This window comes from Salvia hispanica, chromosome 4, assembly GCF_029641045.1.
Source record: "Salvia hispanica isolate PSC_SH4W2 chromosome 4, Shi_PSC_v1, whole genome shotgun sequence".
Taxonomy (NCBI): Eukaryota; Viridiplantae; Streptophyta; class Magnoliopsida; order Lamiales; family Lamiaceae; genus Salvia; species Salvia hispanica.
In genome coordinates this window covers 20,363,685-20,385,650 of record NC_142695.1, presented here as the reverse complement: position 1 = coordinate 20,385,650, position 21,966 = coordinate 20,363,685, and the positions used below count along the sequence as shown (strand labels likewise).

Here is a 21,966-nt window from a genome sequence, read left to right as displayed (position 1 = left end):
CCGACAACTAAAAAAGTGAATTATTTGAACTTCCGAAAATGCCCAAACCCCTAAAAGGATAGTTTCGGTACGAAACAGTGAAAAAGGACCAATTTTGAGATAAACGCTTAGTCTAGGGTTGTCTGGGGATATTTTTAAAGTTCAGGGTTGTCTGGCGAGATAAATGCATAGTCCAGGGACTATTTTTGTAGTTCACTCTTTTCGAAAAAAAAGCCAAAAGAACTAATTTCGAAATAAATCCTTAGTCGAGGGATGTCTGACGATATTTTTAAAGTCCCAGAACTATAGGCAAAATGAACCTACAGTCCAGAAACCAATTTTGTAATTCACTCAAAAATAAAAGAATGAACTTTGTAATTAGTTCATGGAAAATGGAGTTTGCACCTCTGGATCTACCAAATAGAAAATGTCAAGTTTCATGAGTCTAGATAAGAAAAATTACATACAAAGTGCGTCTTAATACATAAATTTATGATAACACGTGTAGTCAAATTTCGAAGAAAATAGTTTGATTTATTATATTTATATGCATATACTATTCCCTCAGTTATTTATATCTCATTTTGACTTTGATACAAATTTTAAAAAATTGTTTTAATATATAAATTATTGTTTTACACACGAAGAGAATACTCTCTATTTTTTATAATAATAGAGTCATTTCATTTTCTGTCCTTATTTTAAAAAAATAATAATAAAAAGTTAAAATTAAGAGAGAGTAAAGTAAGAGAAAAAACAATATAAAGAAGGGTCTTATCTGCAATATTTTCTCTCATACTTTACTCTTTCTCCACTTAAACTATTTATAATTATTTTTTCAAAATGAGTGCAGAAAATGAAATGACTTTATTACCGTGGAACATAAGAGCATCTCTAAGAAGAGAGGTAAGCTAGTATAACTACCATATTTTCCTTTTTTTTTTATGAAAAATCATTGTCTAAGCGGAGAGTTATTTGAGAAGGTCTTATACCTCATTTTGAAGAGGTATCTTTACCTCCCCATCAATGAAGAGGTAAAATTTAATAACTACCATGTTTGTCTTCTTTTCATGAAAAATCATTCTCCAAGAGAAAAGGTATGAAAATGTATTACACTTTATATTTTTTTAATACATTTTATACTATTATTTTATTCTTAAAAAACAATTTATCTTTCTATATAAACCTTTTCCTTTTGGAATATGATACTTTTTTAAAGAGCATATTTTAATTTTTAAGAAAATAAATACATTATATATCTTTCCTATATACTTTCTCTCCTTAGAGCATCTTTCCTTAGAGACGCTGTAAGGAGTATACTTTTGAGTATGCTAAAGAAGGTATAGATTCAACTTAATGTTTGAAAGTCTTGGAAGAACAGTTAATACTATTACATTTACATACATAAATATACACACAAAAATTCATATTTTAAAAAAATACTTATATTATTATTAAGAGAAAAAAATATTCCTTATGAGCGTATTTTAGGAGAAATAAAAAAAAATAATACAATTATGAAGAAGTACTCCCTTAGAAGTCCCGTTTTTCTATTTTAGTCCGTTCGCGAATAGGAGTCTCATTTTCCCATTTTGGTCCGTTCATGAATAAGAGTCTCACTTTTCCATTTTAGTACGTCCGCGAATAGGATTTCTGGTCAATTTTTATTATAAAGGGTACTCCATCCGTCCCTGAAAATTTGTCATTTATTTCCTTTTTCATCCGTCCCTAAAATTTTTTCACATTTCACTTTTACTAATATTTTTGGTAGTGGACCTCATACTCCACTATCTCATACCCACTTATTTTCATTTTCGTCCGTCCCTAAAAATTTGTCACTTATTTCCATTTACGACTGTCCCTAAAAATTTGTCACTTTTCACTTTTACCATTTTTGGCAGTGAACCCCACATTCCACTAACTCATCCTCACTCACATTTTATTATAAAACTAATATATAAAAGTAGGATCCACATGCCACTAAATTTTTCAACCCACTTTCTATTATATTTCTTAAAACCCGTACCAGATTAAATGATGACAAATTATGGGGGACGGAGGGAATATAATTTTTCCCTCCTATTTTATGAACCTAAAAAGTGTCAAACTAATTAAGAATTTTATTAGAAAAAATAAATTTAACAATTAATGACCATGGGTCAAGTGCAAACCCTTATAAGTACTAACCATAGTTTGTTGGGCATTATACTGGCTTTTTCCCATCTCCTTTCTGAAATGGAGGGAGCAGGACTGAAAGGTAGGCGCGAGCACCCCGATTTCCTCCATTACTTTACATCTCACCACTCACCTCCTTACCATGTGCATCTGCATCGCCCCATTCATATTCGCCCTCCTCCTTAAAGCCATGCAGATGAACTCTGACCTATGGATCTCCGTCATCTCCTTTTCCATGCTCGCTGCCCTGTATTTCCTGAGCCGCCCCCGCCCCGTCTACCTCGTCGACTACTCTTGCTACCGTCCCCGCGACGACCAGAGCCTCCCCATCCAAGACTTCGTAGACCGCCTCCGCCTCTGCGGCAGCTACGACCACGCCTCCGTCGAGTTCCAGCGCAAGATCCTCCACCACTCCGGCCTCGGTGACCGCACCCATCTCCCCGAGGCCATACTCATGATCCCCCCCACCCCCTCCATGCGCGCCGCCAGGGAGGAAACCGAGCACGCCATCTTCGCCACCCTCGACACCTTGTTCGCCAACACCATGATCAGCCCCAAGGACATCTCCATCCTCGTCGTCAACTCAAGCTGTTGAAAAGTAAAATGCAGAAAATAAAAGACACTAAAATGTTTATCGACTGCATTGTATTGGATTTGAATTGTTATTTTTGTGATACATTGACATCTCTATTTATTGGACTAGAGAAGTAATGCGCCTAGGGACAATACAATTGGAACTATAACACTATTAATGTTATGTTCCTTAAAACTCTAAAGTGACTCTTTCCAATATTCTTGAGACTCCACACTCTCTTCCCATAATACTTGGGACACCTCAAGTGATCTTTCCAACACTCCCCCTCAAGTTAAGTATCGAGTTTTTTCGACACTTAACTTGCACGATCTTCACTTTGATAAATAGTTTATACTCGTATTTAGGAGTGCTTCAATTTTTCTGATGACAGTTTAGCTCGTGTCTAGAGCCATCTTGGGCAGTTTTAGCTCATGCCATAGGAGCCATCTTCGGCAGTTTTAGCTCATGCCATTAGGAGCCATCTTCGACAGTTTTAGCTCATGCCATAGGAGCCATCTTCAGCAGTTTTAGCTCGTGCCATTAGGAGCCATTCTGATAGTTTTAACTCATGTCGAGGAGTTAATTCCAGACCATTCTTGGTCCATTCCACAGCTCAAACCATGAGCCATCATCTTTCCATTTTTTTCTTTCTTGAGCTCGACTAGCTCAAACTTTTCTTCTTTTCAAGGAGCCACCGTCCCTTTAATTAATGCCATGGACCCACTCTAATGATAATGCCTCCAACTCTCAATCAGCCACCCCACGTCAAATTTCCAATTTAAAAATGGCAGGAGCCCAACACCTCCTTTAATCGATGGAGACAAAGTCTGCTCTCCTGACGTGGCGCAACAGCTCTACCAGCGCGGGGCTTGAAATTCGACTTGGTCACCTTCTTCAGCTACACGGCGGCGGCGTAACAATATGATACGTGGAAGAGCTTCTCAATAAGCGCACGAGGGAATCAAGCTAAATAAGTTTGTATGGTTACATACACACGTGGATTGAATGGGATGAAATCACGCCGTGAGCGCGGAATAGAGAATAATTCGTTTGTTAAATCGTTGCTTAGCTGTGATGTAGAGTACACATGCTCCTTATATGAGCTGCATTTTCCTATTGTATTGTTTTCATGATTTGGGAATTAATGCAAACTTCCCCTTCTTCCTCTCATATACTTTCCCCGCGTAGCTCTATTCGCGTAGGTGCAATCCCGGTGGCCGTTCCTATCTCCGGCAACCCCGATCCTATACCAAGTGGTATCAGTTCCACCGATCCTATGGTGGAAACACATTCCGGCGATACTCGCCGTTTCGAGGAAATGCTTACTGCTGACCAACAAGCTAGCTGATGCCGATCGCCGACGAGTGGAGTTCGAAAAAATCCGCAATCAATCTGAATTAGCGCCCGATCTATCACCGCGTCAGCTTCGTGAGGAATTCTTAGCTCTGCAACTCCAGCAGAATGAAATCATGAATCGATTTGTGACTCCTGGCGGTGGTGGTCTTGCACAACCTCCGGGTGGGGCTGGTGGATTTCAAGCGAGACAACAACAATACTTTGCGACGCGTCAGTCGAAAGTGGGGTTTCCTCCCTTCTCAGGTGATGATCTGGCTGGGTGGATCATTCGATGCGACCATTTCTTCACGGTTGACCTTACGCCGGAGGAATCTAAGGTCAGGCTCGCGATCATCAACTTTGAAGGTTGTGCGTGGTAGTGGTTTCAAAATTGGGTGAAATATCAGGATCAGCCCATGGCAACACCGTGGCCTCTGTTTCTTCAAGCTTTGGAGGGCCGGTTTGGCGATCATCTCTTGTGTGATCCGATGACCGAACTACTCTCTCTCAAACAATCAGGTTCGTTTGCTGACTACCATGATCGGTTTGAGTAGCTATTGGGTCGTATTTCTATTCCTGAATCGTATGCTATCAGTCATTTTATCAATGGATTACGTCCTCATGTGCAAAAGGCTGTGCGCTTATTCATGCCCCAAACGCTTGTTCATGCTTATGCCCTCGCTAGACTCCAAGAGTCGTCTACTCCGGCGAGGGAGGGGTTTTCTCAAGCTCCTAACGAGTCAATTCTGGTGTTTTTGGTGGAGAATCAAATAAATCTAACTACTCTCCTTTACTTCCTACCCCTATTACACCAAAAATTAAGAGTCGACGTTATCTGACCCCTGAGGAGATGGCAGTAAAAAGGGCTCAGGGACTCTGCTATGGGTGTGATGAAAAATTTGAGTGGGGGCATCGATGTGGTAGGACGCAGTTGTATCTGTTGGAGATTGAGGATGGAGGTGAGGTACAGGATTCTGATGTCAACAATATTGATGTCAACAATAATGATGAAGAAGTTCCAGAGGATGATAATCCTCTAATTTCAATTCATGCTATAAGTGGCTCAACTTCTAAATGTTACAAAACTATGCGAATCACAGGCAGGGTTGGCCGGAAGGCTTTGCATATTCTCATCGATTCTGGGAGTACTCACAATTTTCTGGATATTCATTTAGCTAAGAAGTTGGGACTTCAACTCACTAGAGTGAAATCTGTCATGGTGGATGTAGCGGATGGTAATAGTCTGGAGTGCGACTCAATGTGTAAATGAATGAAATGGATGCTGAGGGGCACTACGTTTACTACGGATGTCCTATTGCTTCCTCTAGGTAACTGTGATATGGTATTGGGAATCCAATGGCTTGAAACTCTGGGTGCTATACAGTGGAATTTTAAGACACTAACTATGGATTTTAAACTAAATGGGAGGAGATATGTGCTGCGAGGAGGTCAATCCAACCAGAGTGTAGCTGAGGTATCTGAGAAGGAGATGGATAAGTTAATCACTAATGAGGAAGGTATTCAATTATTTTGTATTAAGGTCAACACTGAAGGCCATTCTGGGCTGTTAACCATGGTTGGTTCAGATGATAATTCTCAGGCTATTCCTCATTTCATCAAATCCTTCATTGATGATCATTCTGAGGTCTTTGCAGAGCCTACTACTCTTCCTCCTATGAGGTCACATAATCAGCAAATTATTCTCAGTAATGGAGCCTCCCCGGTTAATTGCAGACCCTACAGACATAATGCCATGCAGAAAAACATAATTGAAAAACAGGTTGCAGACTTACTGCAGCAAGGTTTTATTCAACCAAGCACTATTCCTTTTTCTTCTCCAGTAGTACTTGTAAAGAAAAAAGATGGGACATGGAGGATGTGTGTGGACTACAGGTGGTTGAACAAGCTAACTATTAAGGATAAGTATCCTATTCCCTTGATTGAAGAGCTACTAGAAGAGCTCCATGGTGCCTCTGTTTTCTCCAAAATTGATCTCAGATCTGGTTATCACCAAATTAGAATGGAGGTGAAAAGATATCCCTAAAACTGCTTTCAGGACACATGATGGATGTTATGAGTTTGCTGTGATGCCCTTCGGGCTTTCCAATGCCCCCGCAACCTTTCAAAGCTTGATGAACGATATTTTCAGACCTTATTTGAGGAAGTTCGTGCTAGTATTCTTTGATGATATACTAGTGTATAGTGGTGACTATGAGACTCATTTGCTTCACTTAAAGCAATTATTTGCTAAGTTAAGAGAGTATTCCCTTTTTGCAAAAAGAAGTAAGTGTGAGTGGTTCACTTGGATTTTACATGATTTTAGAGGGTAGTTTTACTTGAATTTGATCGTATATTGTGTATTTTGAGACATGGTTTATAGCTACTTCTCTATGTTATTGGTATTTTAACCATTTTGTGAAGAATGTGTAGAAAAAGGGTCGAAAATGAGCTTAAATGGCGAAAGGTGGAAAGAGGACGAAATTGCAGCACGAGGCTGGCGAACCGCCAACTTCGCATCAGTACCAACCTGGCGACTCACCAGGTCCTTCGCCCAGAATTGCCTAGAGTAGCTGGCGACTCGTCAGCTTCACCGTACAACGAACCTGGCGACCCGCCAGGTTCGGCCGACAGATCCAAACAAGGAAATTTCGAGCCCTATTTAACCTAATGTGCATGGGACGCCTCCTACAACATTTGACACGCCTCCTACCCCAAAAATACCACTTTTTCACCTAGGAAGAAGAGAAGAACGAGCAGAGGACGAGTATTCATCGCAAGATTGAAGACGAGGCCTCCAATCCGCCCAATCCAATTCTAGGAGTTTCTACTTTTAGTTTTATTCTTGTTCAAACACTGTTTTTGAATATTTCTTTGAATATTTCTTTGACTTTTGTGTTGGACATGAGTAGCTAAATCCTTCGTAGAGTTCTACGGGGGAGATAACAATGATTCTTATGTTTAATTGATTTCTTTTTTCTATACCTTGGCTCATGTGGTTATTTTGATTTCTTCTGTGCTTATACATTTATTTGACTGATCACCTTATAAATCCATGTGGATTTTACTACAAGAACTGAGAAGTGAGTAGTTTAATTTGAAAGAGAAGAAATTGACGTCTTTGCCAATATAATCGAGAGATTTGAGCCTTTGAATGAAGCTAAGTATCTTAGGAGCTATTAGAAGTTGTTGCCTTAGTTCTAGGAAGGAGACTTCGGTTCTAGGTAGCAATCTACAAATTATATGCTTTGAGAAAAGATATAGTTTTACTTTAGCGATAGCTTAATAACCCTTGAGACCCTTTGTTGGCATAGTTAGGAAGTTAGTTGAGCATAAGATAGTTGTTATCGATCCCGTAGGATTCTACCCTTCTCATCCTTGATCTACATCCGTTTTTTTATTTGCTTTTAGTTCTCTAGTTATTTTTAATTGTTTTTACCTTGCTTTTAAATAGATTTAGAAAAACCAAAATTCCGATTCATCTAGATAGTAGTTGAGGTTGGTTCGTGGTAATTAGGTTGACACTCATTGTCTCTGTGGATACGATACTCTTTGCTTACTATTTGCTACATTAGTCCCGTACACTTGCGGGTATACTTGTGTTAAAAATAAGTTGAGTCAAGTTTTTGGCGCCGTTGTCGGGGACAATATTGTGTTACTATAGCCTAATATCGTGATAAAAATTAAGATTACTAATTTAGATTTTACTTGCTTTATTTTCTTTTCTTTTTGAGTTATTCCCACTTTCGTGTTTTTCTTTTCAGGTTGTATGCTCACTCGCTCTAAGGGGCAACCATTAGAGTTATTCGATCCTGAGATCGAAGCATCCAATCGAAGGAGAAACGCTCAGAGAAGGCTCAACCAAAGGCGATCACTTTCGCCTCATAAGAGAGAACTGCCTATTCTTGTTGCAGTAACAATGGCGGACAACGGAGAGAACAATGCACCACATCCAGATCCGGTAGTCCAACAGCTCCAACTACAACTTGCAGATTTGGTGAAACAGGTTAAAGAAAAAAATGAACAACAAGCCATGGTGCTAGTGCAAAACATGTACGCTTACAGAGGGGTAGAGGACCCACCAATTGGCAACGATGGGATCGATGCCAATCATTTTGAGCTCAAGCCAGGATTGCTAAATATGGCTGAGGCTAATGCTTTCGCGGGGAAGGCCAATGAAGATCCCAACAAGCATCTTACTAAGTTTATTCAGATCAGTAACACGGTGAAGCTTAATGGGGTGAGAGATGAACAAATCAGATTAAGGCTATTTCCATTTTCCTTGAGAGATGATGCTAGAGACTGGTACGACAGCATGGGGTCAGGATCTGTTAAAACGTGGGATGCCATGGTAGACTTATTTTTGGAGAAGTATTTCCCACCCAGTGAAGTTCTAAGGAAGCAAGCAGAGATAATTCAGTTTAAGATGAAGCCTCATGAGACAATCCGAGAAGCATGGGCTAGATTCAAGACACTGCTGAAAAGATGCCCCAAACATGGTCTAAGTCCGGGACACCAAGTCATAACTTTTTATAGGGGATGTACTCCAGAGGCAATGCGTGAACTGAATTGGAGCGCCGGAGGAGCATTACTTCAATTAGGAGAGAATGATGCCATGCAAGTGATTGAGAGAGTAACTTCCACTGATGAAGGATAGAATAATGAAAGAAACACGTCATACAGGGTGACCTCTGTTGTAGAAGATGATAGGATAGACAAGCTGTCTCAGCAGCTAGATCTTTTAACCACTCAATTGGGAATCATGGAGATAAGACAGCCTGGACCAGAACTGCAGGGAGGAGTTGAAAATGTGAACTATGTGCACCAAGGAGGAAATAATAGGAACTTCAACAACCATCGCTCCAACCAAGGTGGTGGTAACTACAACAATTATGGTAACAAGGTGCATCCCAATCTTTCATATGGGAATCCCAACAATGCTCTGCAACCACCGCCAGGATTCACAGTGTCTAATGGGATGGTAGAACAGCAGAAAAAGCCTACTACTGAAGACATCTTGGCAGCATTCATGAATCAGACTACCAAGTACATGGAGAAAACTGACAAGTACATGGAGAGCACTAGTCAAAGGTTGGGGAAGGTTGAAAACGACGTGCAAAGCTTGAATGTGCATATGAAGAGCATTGATACTAGATAAGCCAAATCTCTCAAGCTGTGGGTGTCCATCATCAGCCAGGGCAATTTCCAGCACAGACCATAAACAATCCCAAGGACTGCAAGGCCATAAATTTGAGGAGCGGTAAAAGCTATGAAGGACCTTCCATGCCTATAGAGGAAAAGAAGAGTACTCCAGCGGAGGATGGCAAAGCAGAAGAGAATTCTAAGGGGAAGAACAAGGTCGACGGTCAGACAGAGAAAGAATCAGTGCCAGAAAAGATGCCCTCTCCGCCTATTCCTACGACAGTCAAGGTGCCTTTCCCATTTGAGATGAAGAAGAAAAAGATGGATGATCAATTTTCCAAATTTCTTGATATTTTCAGGAAGGTGCAAATCAATATACCATTGGTGGAAGCTTTACAAGAGATGCCAAACTATGCTAAGTTTTTGAATGATGTTATCTCCAAGAAAAGAAGGTGGGGAGAATATGAAACTGTCAACTTGACAGAGAGCTACAGTGCGATAATTCAGAAGAAACTGCCAGCCAAGCTTAAGGATCCCGGTAGCTTCACTATTTCTTGCATAGTGGGGGACAATCAAGTGGGGAGAGCATTATGTGATTTAGGGGCAAGCATTAATCTTATGCCCCTATCATTCTTCATAAAGCTTAAGATTGGAACATTGAAGCCTACTACTATCACACTACAAATGGCAGACATGACAGTCACATATCCTAAAGGCATTGTGGAAGATATTCTAGTGAAAGTCAATAACTTTATCTATCCGGTGGACTTTGTTGTGCTAGATATGGAGGAGGACCAAAAGATCCCATTGATTTTGGGAAGACCTTTTCTTGCTACAGGGAAGGCAATGATAGATGTGGCAAAAGGAGAACTTACACTTTGCCTTGACAATGAGAGAATTACTTTTTCCATCTACGAGGCGATGAAAGTACATGATGATGAAGAAGTGGAGATGATAGAGCATTGCAACTATGTGCAAGTGGTGGAAGATTGTGTTGAAGGAGTGGCCGAGATCAACTCTTCACATGATCAACTTGAGCGATGCCTATTTCAATCTCTTTATTCTTCTTGTATTAATGAAATAACTGATGCTAACTCTGAATTACTTGATTTTGTAGGTGCACTTGATTCCGCCGAAGAGATCCCTCGTCGTCATAAAAAATTCCTTCCATTAAGGAACGAGGATGAAGAGAAAGAAAAGGAGAAAGAAAAGGGAAACAAAGTTGAGCTAAAACCATTGCCAACTCACTTAAAGTATGCATTCCTTGGAGAAAATGAAACATATCCGGTAATTGTATCTTCTTCCCTATCTGTATCTGAGCTTGATAAGTTGTTGAGAGTCCTTAGGAAACATAGAAGTGCTATTGGATGGTCTATTTCTGACATTAAAAGGATTAGCCCAACTTTGTGCATGCATAAAATTTTGTTAGAAGAAGGGTATAAACCTAAGGTTCAAAATCAAAGAAGACTTAATCCAATTATGCAAGATGTGGTTAGGAAAGAGGTCATAAAGTGGTTAGATGCAGGAATTGTTTATGCCATATCTGACAGTGAATGGGTTAGTCCAAATCAAGTGGTAGCTAAGAAGGGTGGTATGACAGTTGTACAAGGAAAGAATGATGAATTGATAGCCACTAGAGTTGTGTCCGGGTGGAGAGTTTGTATTGATTACCGTGCTTTGAACGCAGCCACTAGGAAAGATCACTTCCCACTCCCTTTTATAGATCAAATGTTAGATAGGTTGGCAGGATATGAGTACTACTGTTTTCTTGATGGGTATTCGGGTTATAATCAAATTTTAATTGCCCTAGAAGATCAACATAAGTCTGCATTTGTGTGTCCATACGGAGTTTATGCTTTTAGGAGAATGTCATTTGGGTTATGTAATGCTCCAGCTACTTTTCAGAGATGCATGATGGCAATTTTTCATGACATGATTGAGAAAATAATGGAAGTGTTTATGGATGATTTTTCTGTTTATGGTACTTCTTTTGATCACTGCCTTGAAAATCTAACAAGTGTGTTGCAGCGTTGTGAAGAAACTAACCTTGTTTTGAATTGGGAAAAATGTCACTTTATGGTTAGAGATGGAAAAGTGTTAGGCCACAAGATTTCTGCTGCAGGGCTCGAGGTTGATAGAGCAAAGATAGTGGCAATTGAGCAACTCCCACCACCCACGACGGAAAAGGGAGTTAGGAGCTTTCTATGACATGCCGTGTTTTATAGGTGGTTTATCAAAGATTTCTCTAAGATATCTAAGCCTTTATGTCATTTATTAGAAAAAGATGCTGCATTTGAATTTTCTTCTGATTGTTTGCAGGCATTTGAAAAATTGAAGAAGGCGTTAGTTAATGGTCCAGTGTTAATCATGTCGGATTGGACTCAACCATTTGAGATAATGTGTGATGCAAGTGATATAGCAGTTGGGTCCGCTCTTGGGCAGAAGAGAGATAGCCTTTTCAGAGTGATATACTACGCAAGCCGCACTTTGGACTCCGCGCAGGTAAATTACACTACCACAGAGAAGGAGATGTTGGCGGTTGTGTACTCGTTCGAAAAATTCCGTGCCTACTTAATTGGGGCCAAGACAATAGTATACACTGACCATGCAGCAATTCGACATCTTTTTGCTAAGGTAGATGCCAAGCCAAGGTTGATTCGATGGATACTTATGCTACAAGAGTTCGATGTAGAGATTCGAGATAGAAGAGGATGTGAGAATGTTGTGGCTGACCACCTATCAAGGTTAGAGAAAGCAGTTGAAGGAGAAAACTTGGATGTGCCAATCAACGAAGTATTCCCCGATGAGCATTTGTTCCTTGCTCAAGATAACCACCCATGGTATGCTCACTTTGTCAATTTCTTGGTGGCCAAAATAATCCCAACCAAATTATCAACCTATCAAAAGACAAAGTTCTTCCATGATATCAAGTTCTACTTCTGGGATGAGCCGTTCCTTTATAGAAGATGTGCAGATATGGTGATAAGAAGATGTGGGCCGAATGAAGAATGGGAAGCAGTGATTAGACAATGCCACTCGTCCCCATCTGGGGGACATTTTGGAGCCAATCGAACAGCAATGAAGGTGCTTCAAAGCGGCCTTTATTGGCCAAGTATCTATGGTGATTGCCAAAAGTTCGTAGTTCAATGCAATGAATGCCAAAGAATCGGGGGTGTGTCAAAGAAGAAGGAGATGCCAATGACCCCGATCATAGAGGTTGAATTATTTGATGTTTGGGGGATCGACTTCATGGGCCCCTTTCCATCATCATGCGGTCATCAATACATTCTTTTGGCGGTGGATTACGTCTCAAGATGGGTAGAAGCCATTCCCTCCCACACCAATGATTCCAAGGTAGTCATTAAATTTGTGCAAAAGAATATATTTACTAGATTTGGTACTCCACGAGCCCTTATTAGTGATGGAGGTTCACACTTCAACAATCGATGGCTGGAAAGCGTGCTTGCGAAATATGGAGTGAAGCATAGGGTAACGACACCATACCATCCTCAAGCCAATGGCCAAACCGAGTTGGCCAATAGAGAGATCAAGCAAATCTTACAAAAGACAGTGAGCTCAAATCGGAAGGATTGGTCACTCAAGCTCGATGATGCACTTTGGGCGTATAGGACGGCATATAAAACCCCGATAGGGATGTCACCATATCAATTGGTGTTTGGGAAATCATGTCATCTTCCAGTGGAGATGGAACATCGCTCACATTGGGCAGTGAAGAAGTTGAACTTAGATTTCGCTAAGGCAGGCAAAGAAAGAATGCTACAGTTGAATATGCTTGACGAGTTTAGACACGAAGCCTTTGGAAATTCTTCTATTCTCAAGGAACGAATGAAGGCGTATCATGATAGAATGATTGAAAAGAGAGAGTTCATTCCGAGGGAAGCAGTGTTGCTTTTCAATGCTAAACTTAAGCTTTTCGCCGGAAAGTTGAAGTCTAAATGGTCGGGGCCTTACATTGTTAAAGAAGTGATGCAAAATGGCACATTGGAGTTACTAGGGGCAGATGGAAAAGTGTTCAAGGTGAATGGACAATATGTCAAGAGATTCTACAGTCCGGATCAGGCGAGGGAAGTGTTCGTGCTCAAATTGGCCTAGTTGCAAGCTTCAAGACGTCGAGCCAACGACGTAAAACAAAGGCACTTAAGGGGAGGTAACCCCTAGTAGGTAATCCTTGTTTTTATTTCATTTTTCCTTAGTCTTTTAGTTTGTTTTTTTTAATCCATCGGTAGCTAGTTTTCGAATTTTAGTTTAAAAAATAAATAAATAAATAAATCAGAAAATCGAAAAATCCCCGTAGGTAACTGGCGGGTCGCCAAGTTCGCAGTAACACGAACCTAGCGACTCGCCAGGCGTGTCGTATCTCTCTCTAGGTGCTGGCGTCTCGCCAGATTCGTCGAAACCCAACCTGGCGACTCGCTAGGTATGTTTTTAAAAATTGTCGTAGCTAGCTGGCGCCTCGCCAGCTTCGTTCCTCGCCCAACCTGGTGACTCGCCAGACACGTGCAGCGGTAATTTTAAAAGGTAAGTTTCGTTTTTTTTACTTTTTTTACCTTCTCTTCCCCAATTTCGAACCCTAACACCCCCAACACCAAATTTCTTCCTTTCTTTTACTACATTCTACCAATTAATCTCAAATTCCTTCCACCCATTCGCTATTCTTGCTTATTAGAAGAGATTCACCATGTAATTTGTTGATTTTGAGTGTTTATTCAAGAAGACAAGTGAACTCTTACTTTTGCTCGAATTTGTGAAAATTAAACTCAAAAGGTACGTTCCATCACCCTAATCTCCATTATTGTTGATGGGTTTTTTGTTAAAGTTGAGCTTTTGATATGCTAGAACTTGTTTTATGGTGAAATTCTTTGAAGCATTGGTGGATTATTGTTGAATTGAGTTTTATTGAGGTGTTCTTGTTGATTACTAAGATTTGGATGCTTCTAAACTTGGTTTCAGTAGAAACTTCATGTTTAATCTTGGTGTTTGTTGGTTTTGAACGTTTATCCATGTTGAATAATTGTGTTGGGAGGTATAATTGGTTCATGGATGACATGTTTCATAATGGGGGATATTGTGTGATGAATTGTTGAGAATTGCTATAGGGATTGAGTCTATCTCCCTCGTTTGTTAGTTAATGATGTTTTAGGGATCGAGTCTATCTCCCTAGTTCTATAGGAATTGAGTCTAGCTTCCTATGTGAATTTAGTTTAAGCCTACTTCATGATGTGTCTTTTAACTGAGTTATTGTTTTTGTTACATAGAGACATGAAGTAGATGAAAATTTGGGGGAGTTCGAGAACCCACCCCTCATACTTTATTCTTTGGTGAACTCACACATTCTTTTTATAGGTACCATGTCTTCCACAGGAAAAGCCGAGGCACCGAGCAAATATGGTGTTCGAGGGCTCGATCAAGAACAGAAGCAAGCATGGGACAGACTATCCCACAGGCCAACTGTGCCTACTCGATATTTGAAGGAGCATATGCTAAACTACTTAGGAGTAGAAGCAGACGTAGTAAAGTTGAGCTTAGTGGGCGAACCAGAGCAAGGAGTCCATGGATTCCTATTTCGAGCTTACCCATCCTTCCGCAGATATACATTGGAGTTTTTGAGCTCCCTAAGGGTCATCAAGAGGAATGTTGGCAGGCACGAGCTGATAGATAAAGTAGAATTTCGGTTAGACAATCAAAACCGAGTTCTCACCTTAGCCGATTTCGATGTTGTGTTTAAAACTGCAATGGATGAAGATCAAGAGAACTTTAACCATGATTCTTTTTGGAAGTTGATCACATTAGAAAAGCACTACAGAGCCGGCACCTCCAAGGCGAGTGCCATTCGAAATCCAGTGCTGCGACTGTGCCACAGAGGGATCTCGAATTCGATCTTTGCCCGCTCCGACAGTGGAAGCATAACAGTACCGAGATTTTCCTACTATACAGCCTTCTTCGTGGAAAACTCATCCATCTCAATCAGTATGTCCCTTTGTATTGGGAAAGAGTTGCTAGGAATAACACAGGGACGATCTGCTGTGGGGGACACATCACTGCTATCTGCAGTTTCTTCGACATCGAGCTCAACCCAAACCATATAATACCTGGGGAGATGTACTTGACTTATGATGTCCTCCACCAAATGGACGTACTCAAGAGGGATCAGAACTATTACGCCTATCTCTATCAAGGCTCCCGAGGTGATCATTTTCCCTTGCCTAGCCCAGATTTGACACATATTGATGGATGGAGCTTCCAAGCTAATTGGAAGATGGATACCTCTGCACACCGCCAAGTGGTGGTGGCCTTCCCTGCATGCTTACCTTGGAAGATGAGACAGTATCCACTTGCAGGTCCCTTTCTTGACCCGGGAACTGAAGCTGGTTCGAGCCAGCATATGGCTATTCATGAGGATGCGGAGGAGGAAAAAGATCAGATGGTCGAACCTTTGGGAACCTCTCATAGGTATGAACAAAGGAATCGAAGCAGAAGAAGGAACCAAAATGCCCGAGATGCAGAGTTTCAAGAGTCTGTCACTCACCAGCTGGAGCAGTTGCAAAACTCCTACACCGACTTGTCTAATCGAGTGGATGAGCGGTGGGATCAACAACAATCTCAGTGGGTGCAGCATCAACAGTGGCATGGAGAGTGGAACCAAACTTGGGATCAGCATCAGCAAAACCATGACCAGTGGCAGCAGTTCCAAACTAATCAATGGAATGCGATGTATGATCGGGATATGCACGCTACACGAGTTTTGGAGGAAGTGCAAAGGGAGCAACGAGAGAGTAGAGAGCAGTTAGACCAGCTGACTGCCATATGAACCAATGGAACACCAACTTTTTCTCTAACTACCCGCCACCACCACACTAGTGCAAGGTAAGTATAACTTCTCCACCAACGTTTCAAACTCATTCTTTGCACAACTTTGAATAAGTTTAGGGGGTGATATGGTGGATAGTGACACTTACGAGGTACGTATCCTTTTTTAGATTTATTTTTGCTTTAGTCGTTTAATTGACTTTTTGCTTTATTTTGTTTTAGTTTGATAGAACTCCATGAATTTTGCTTTGATTGGTTGGGATTTATTGAATTTTTTTTTTTAAATTTAATTGGAAAATTTGGTAGTAATTTGGGTGAAGACTAGTCGTCTATGATAAAAGAACCTTCCACTTTGAGCTATCACTTGACCATTGACTTGAGAGTTTGAGTAATAGGATGCATAAGTAACGAATTGTTTGTTTGCCTTGATTCATGCTATTTTCCCAGTGAGACTTGAGCTTTTAATTCTTTCATGTGTGATTTATCGTCAATGGTGTATGTGTTTCTAGAACTTGCTCCTTGTCTTCTTGAGTCTACATAGTGACCTTAGAGATAGGGGAAGATGTTAGGCCATTGTTGTTAGCCTCATTTTTACCTAAACACTAACCTTATTATATAATAATACCCTTGATAGCCAAGTTTGAGCCTATTGCCTTTTCTTTTGTCAAGCTAATCAAGTGGGTTGTGAATCTTAGACTCTAGAATTGTTGAGTTGTGAAAAGAAGAATTTGGAGAGTTTAGTTGTTGAAAGAAATTGGTCGTGTTTAGCTTATCAAGTTGGAAATTGGTTGTACTTAGAGGGAAAAAAAAAGAAAAAAAAAGAAAGAAAAGAAAGAAGAAAAAAAATGGAAAAGAAAAAGAAAAAAAAAATGTATAGGATATAGAGAATAATTTGAGGTCTTTGGAAGTTGGGAAGAAATTAGACAAAGTCTAATTATTGTGGAAAAGTGTTTTGGCGAATGGTTGAAGTTAAAAGTTGTTTGTTGTGATTTCTTGGGATATTTATCTTTTGGGAATTTAGTCACTCTAGAAAAATACTGCCCCACCTTACCAAAGAGCCTACATTATAACCTAAACAAAAGACCTTTCGGACTCTAGATTTATTGTCACACGAAGTAGAAGAGAGGTTAGACATTGAGCAAGCCTATGGTAAACCATGCATTTTTTATTGATTAGAGTGTTACTTGATATCTTTTACACTTCGAGTGATGTGCATATACACACATATACACCTCGAGTGAAGCATGAATCCAAGGTGATATATGAGTTAGTAGTAAAAGTGCATTCGACAGCTTAACTTGATGGAATTTGTATTGTGATATGCTTCTTTATTCCGTATTATTTGAGACGATGATGATGTCTAAAACTCTTTTGAATCCAAGTTTCTTCTAATTCTTTTTCTTCATTGCTCGAGGACTTGCAATTGTTTAAGTTTGGGGGAGTTGATTCACTTGGATTTTACATGATTTTAGAGGGTAGTTTTACTTGAATTTGATCGTATATTGTGTATTTTGAGACATGGTTTATAGCTACTTCTCTATGTTATTGGTATTTTGACCATTTTGTGAAGAATGTGTAGAAAAAGGGTCGAAAATGAGCTTAAATGGCGAAAGGTGGAAAAAGGACGAAATTGGAGCACGAGGCTGGCGAACCGCCAGCTTCGCATCAGTACCAACCTGGCGACTCGCCAGGTCCTTCGCCCAGAATTGCCGAGAGCAGCTGGCGACTCGCCAGCTTCACCGTACAACGAACCTGGCAACCCGCCAGGTTCGACCGACAGATCCAAACAAGGAAATTTCGAGCCCTATTTAACCTAATGTGCATGGGACGCCTCCTACAACATTCGACACGTCTCCTACCCCAAAAATACCACTTTTTCACCTAGGAAGAAGAGAAGAACGAGCAGAGGACGAGTATTCATCGCAAGATTGAAGACGAGACCTCCAATCCGCCCAATCCAATTCTAGGAGTTTCTACTTTTAGTTTTATTCTTGTTCAAACAATGTTTTTGAATATTTCCTTGAATATTTCTTTGATTTTTGTGTTGGACATGAGTAGCTAAATCCTTCGTAGAGTTCTACGGGGGAGATACAATGATTCTTATGTTTAATTGATTTCCTTTTTCTATGCCTTGGCTCATGTGGTTATTTTGATTTCTTCTGTGCTTATACATTTATTTGACTGATCACCTTATAAATGCATGTGGATTTTACTACAAGAACTGAGAAGTGAGTAGTTTAATTTGAACGAAAAGAAATTGACGTCTTTGCCAATATAATCGAGAGATTTGAGCCTTTGAATGAAGCTAAGTATCTTAGGAGCTATTAGGAGTTGTTGCCTTAGTTCTAGGAAGGAGACTTCGTTTCTAGGTAGCAATCTACAAATTATATGCTTTGAGAAAAGATATAGTTTTACCTTAGCGATAGCTTAATAACCCTTGAGACCCTTTGTTGGCATAGTTAGGAAGTTAGTTGAGCATAGGATAGTTGTTATCGATCCCGTAGGATTCTACCCTTCTCATCCTTGATCTACATCCGTTTTCTTATTTGCTTTTAGGTCTCTAGTTATTTTTAATTGTTTTTACCTTGCTTTTAAATAGATTTAGAAAAACCAAAATTCCGATTCATCTAGATAGTAGTTGAGGTTGGTTCGTGGTAATTAGGTTGACACTCATTGTCTCTGTGGATACGATACTCTTTGCTTACTATTTGCTACATTAGCCCCGTACACTTGCGGGTATACTTGTGTTAAAAATAAGTTGAGTCAGTGAGTTCGCTCAGGAAAGGATTGAGTATCTAGGCCATATTATATCTAAGGAAGGGGTAGCAACTGACCCTAAGAAACTCAAGGCTATGCAGGATTGGCCTACACCTACTGATGTTTCTAAGCTCAAGGGATTTCTTTGACTTACTGGGTATTATAGGAAGTTTATCAGACACTATGGAGTGATTAGTCGACCCCTTACTGATTTATTGAAGAAAGATGCCTTCCTTTGGAGTGAGGCTGCTGATGTGGCCTTTCTGGAGTTGAAAAAAGCTATAATGTCACCACCGGTTCTAGCTTTACCTGACTTTTCTCTTCCTTTTGTAATCGAAACTGATGCTTCGAGCTACGGTATTGGGGCTGTGTTGATGCAGCGAGGTCATCTACTTGCTTTTATAAGCAAGTCTCTGTCTCCAAAACAAAAGCTTCTCTCAGTTTATGATAAGGAGTTACTGGCCATTGTCTTTGCTGTGACCTATTGGAGCCATTATTTGGGCAACCAATTGTTTGAAGTGCGTACGGATCATAAAACTTTGGCTCACCTTCTAAAACAGAAGCTCACTACCCCGGGCCAATTGAGTTGGCTCTCTAAACTCATGGCTTTTGATTTTGAGATTACTTATAAGATGGGTGCTGAAAATGTTGTTGCAGATGCTCTATCTAGGGTCCACTCCTCTGAGGTCTTTTGTATGGCTATTACTGCAGTTTCTACAGACTTATATCCTTTGATAGAAGCAACTTGGAGTTCTGACCCTTCGTTGAAAACACTGATCAGTGAGCTGCAGCAAGATCCTAAGAAAAGTTCTAAGTTTTCTTGGATAGGGGCTCAACTAAGGAGGAAGGTAGGCTGGTGGTTGGAAATGATGAGGCTTTGAGACTGAAGCTCATCCATATATTCCATGATTCCAGTACAGCCAGCCACTCAGGCATACTTGCCACCTATAAAAGGCTCACTTCTCTTTTTTACTGGCCTCATATGGAGAAGCATATAAGGAAGTATATCAATTAATGTGATGTGTGTCAATGATTTAAGTATGATAATAGTGCTTACCCGGGCTTGTTACAACCTCTTCCAATTCCTGATGAAGCTTGGTCCCAGGTCAACCTTGACTTAATTGAGGGTCTCCCTCTATCTATGGATAAATCCTCTATTCTGGTGGTGGTTGATCGGCTTACTAAGTATGCTCATTTCTTGAGCCTTACTCATCCATATACTGCTCTGACTGTTGCTCAAACATTCCTTGATTCTGTGTTTAAGTTACACGGCCTGCCTACCATACTTATTAGTGATAGAGATAAGGTTTTCATGAGTAGTTCTGGTCTGAATTCTTTAAACTCCAAGGAGTTGAGTTGCACATGTCCATGGCTTATCACCCTCAATCCGATGGTCAAATGGAAGTGGTGAACAGGTGTTTGAAGACTTACCTACGGTGTATGTGCGGTGACCAGCCAACCACTTGGAGCAAATGGTTGAGTTTGGCTGAGTTTTGGTACAACACCTCATTCCATTTTGCCATAGAGACAACACCTTTCGAAGCTCTGTATGGTATCCCCCACCGATACATATTCCTTATTTCAGAGGTATTTCGGCTGTCCATGATGTGAATGAGAGTTTGATTGCTCGTGATGCCATGATGGAGGTCTTGAAACACCACCTGTAACGCCCCACTTTTTGAACCCTAAAGTGCTCGCATTTATTTCTTTTAATGCCGTGAAGCCCATTAATTAAATGACAAGTGGAATTGTTATGTATTTTCATTGAGACCTAATTTGATTCGGAGTTGTGAGTACGGATTTTCTGAGTCGACTTCGTTGAATATGTGACGTGGCTATTTTTGAATAATACATGTGCGGTGAATTTAATGATTTTCGGATAATTGATAATTTGTTATGAGAGCTCGAGAATGGTGATAGTAAAATCACAATGTGAATTTAATTAAATCCTTTTCTTGAGGATTATTTATTGGACTCAATTCCATGTTGGATCCGATAAATTAAATAAATAAGTCCGATCTTAATTACGGGCTACACAATTTAAAAAAAATAAATAAATACCGGTGCTTGAAGCCCAAATTAATTTTAATCAAAACCCTACTCCTTTCCTTGGTCACCAAGACTTTCCTTGGTTACTTCTAATAACAGAATATGTAAATAAGAGATATGGCACAGATCTCCCCTCCTTCACGCGCCGCCTCCTTATTCTGCAAATCTCGTTCCAAAATTTCTTCCGTCATTGCAGAAGGAAGTATTCATTATTTTATTTAGCAAACAAACTTCCAAATCTCCTTCCTCCCACACCACGTTTCTCCTTGGCAATCTGCAAGGAAATCTTTCCAAAATTTAAACCGCATTCAATTGAAATCAATCATCCAATTATTCTCAATATAAACCCATGGTTATATAAACCCCATACCCTAATCTCTCATTCTCAAACAAATACGCAGCTACTCTTTTCTCACCTTTGAATCACCAGAACGGCGGAGGGAGCAGTAGGGAGGAGTTCAACTTCTTTCCTGACCAAATCTCAATTTCACCATGGTATATATCCTTCCATGTTCCTCCCTTGTTTTTCTTCATAAGGTAAATTCACGTTTTCAATCGGAACCATTTTTCTGACAGAAATTAGGAACTAAATCCAGAAAGGGGGAGAACTAGAAGCTTCAATCTTTTGCCTAATCCGATTCATTCAGTGAAGGTATAAACCTCTCCGTTTCTCTAAATTTTCCAAACATCAAGCCTATCTCTTTGTTGCATCAATCGGAACTCAAAATTGAATTAAACTGAAGCATACTAACTAAAGCATCAACTTTGATTCACAAAATAAAATTTAGAACTTACCTGTGGTTTCTTTGGGGCGAAACGGGGGCGAGATCGACGCCGTTGGAGCGGCGACGCAGCGGCTGCTGCGGCGCCGAGCGACGGCGGTGGATGTGGCGGCAAACAGGAGAAACCGGCGGATTCTGTTTCGGGGGATCGGATTGGATTTAATCTGCCTTTCTTTTCCATTTTCTGTTTTGAAGAAATACAGTAGAGAGGGGAGGGAAGCCGATGGTTTCTAGAGAAGGATTTTTCATTCTGTTTTGTTTATTTTTGAATAGGGAGTATTTAGTGATAAAGTAGTGAATTTATTATTTAAAATGGGGTTTCATACGTGTTTTAAAATGGGAGTGCCT

The 21,966-nt window shown here is 40.2% G+C and overlaps 3 pseudogenes; all 3 read left to right on the top strand.

The window, feature by feature from the left end:
- The first annotated feature begins 2,133 nt into the window (after positions 1-2,133).
- The window catches only part of LOC125194813 (3-ketoacyl-CoA synthase 4-like), a 46,267-nt pseudogene continuing 26,434 nt past the window's right edge, over positions 2,134-21,966 (top strand).
- On the top strand, positions 3,924-4,617 carry LOC148927438 (uncharacterized; annotated as a pseudogene).
- Positions 4,914-6,107, top strand: LOC148927437 (uncharacterized; annotated as a pseudogene).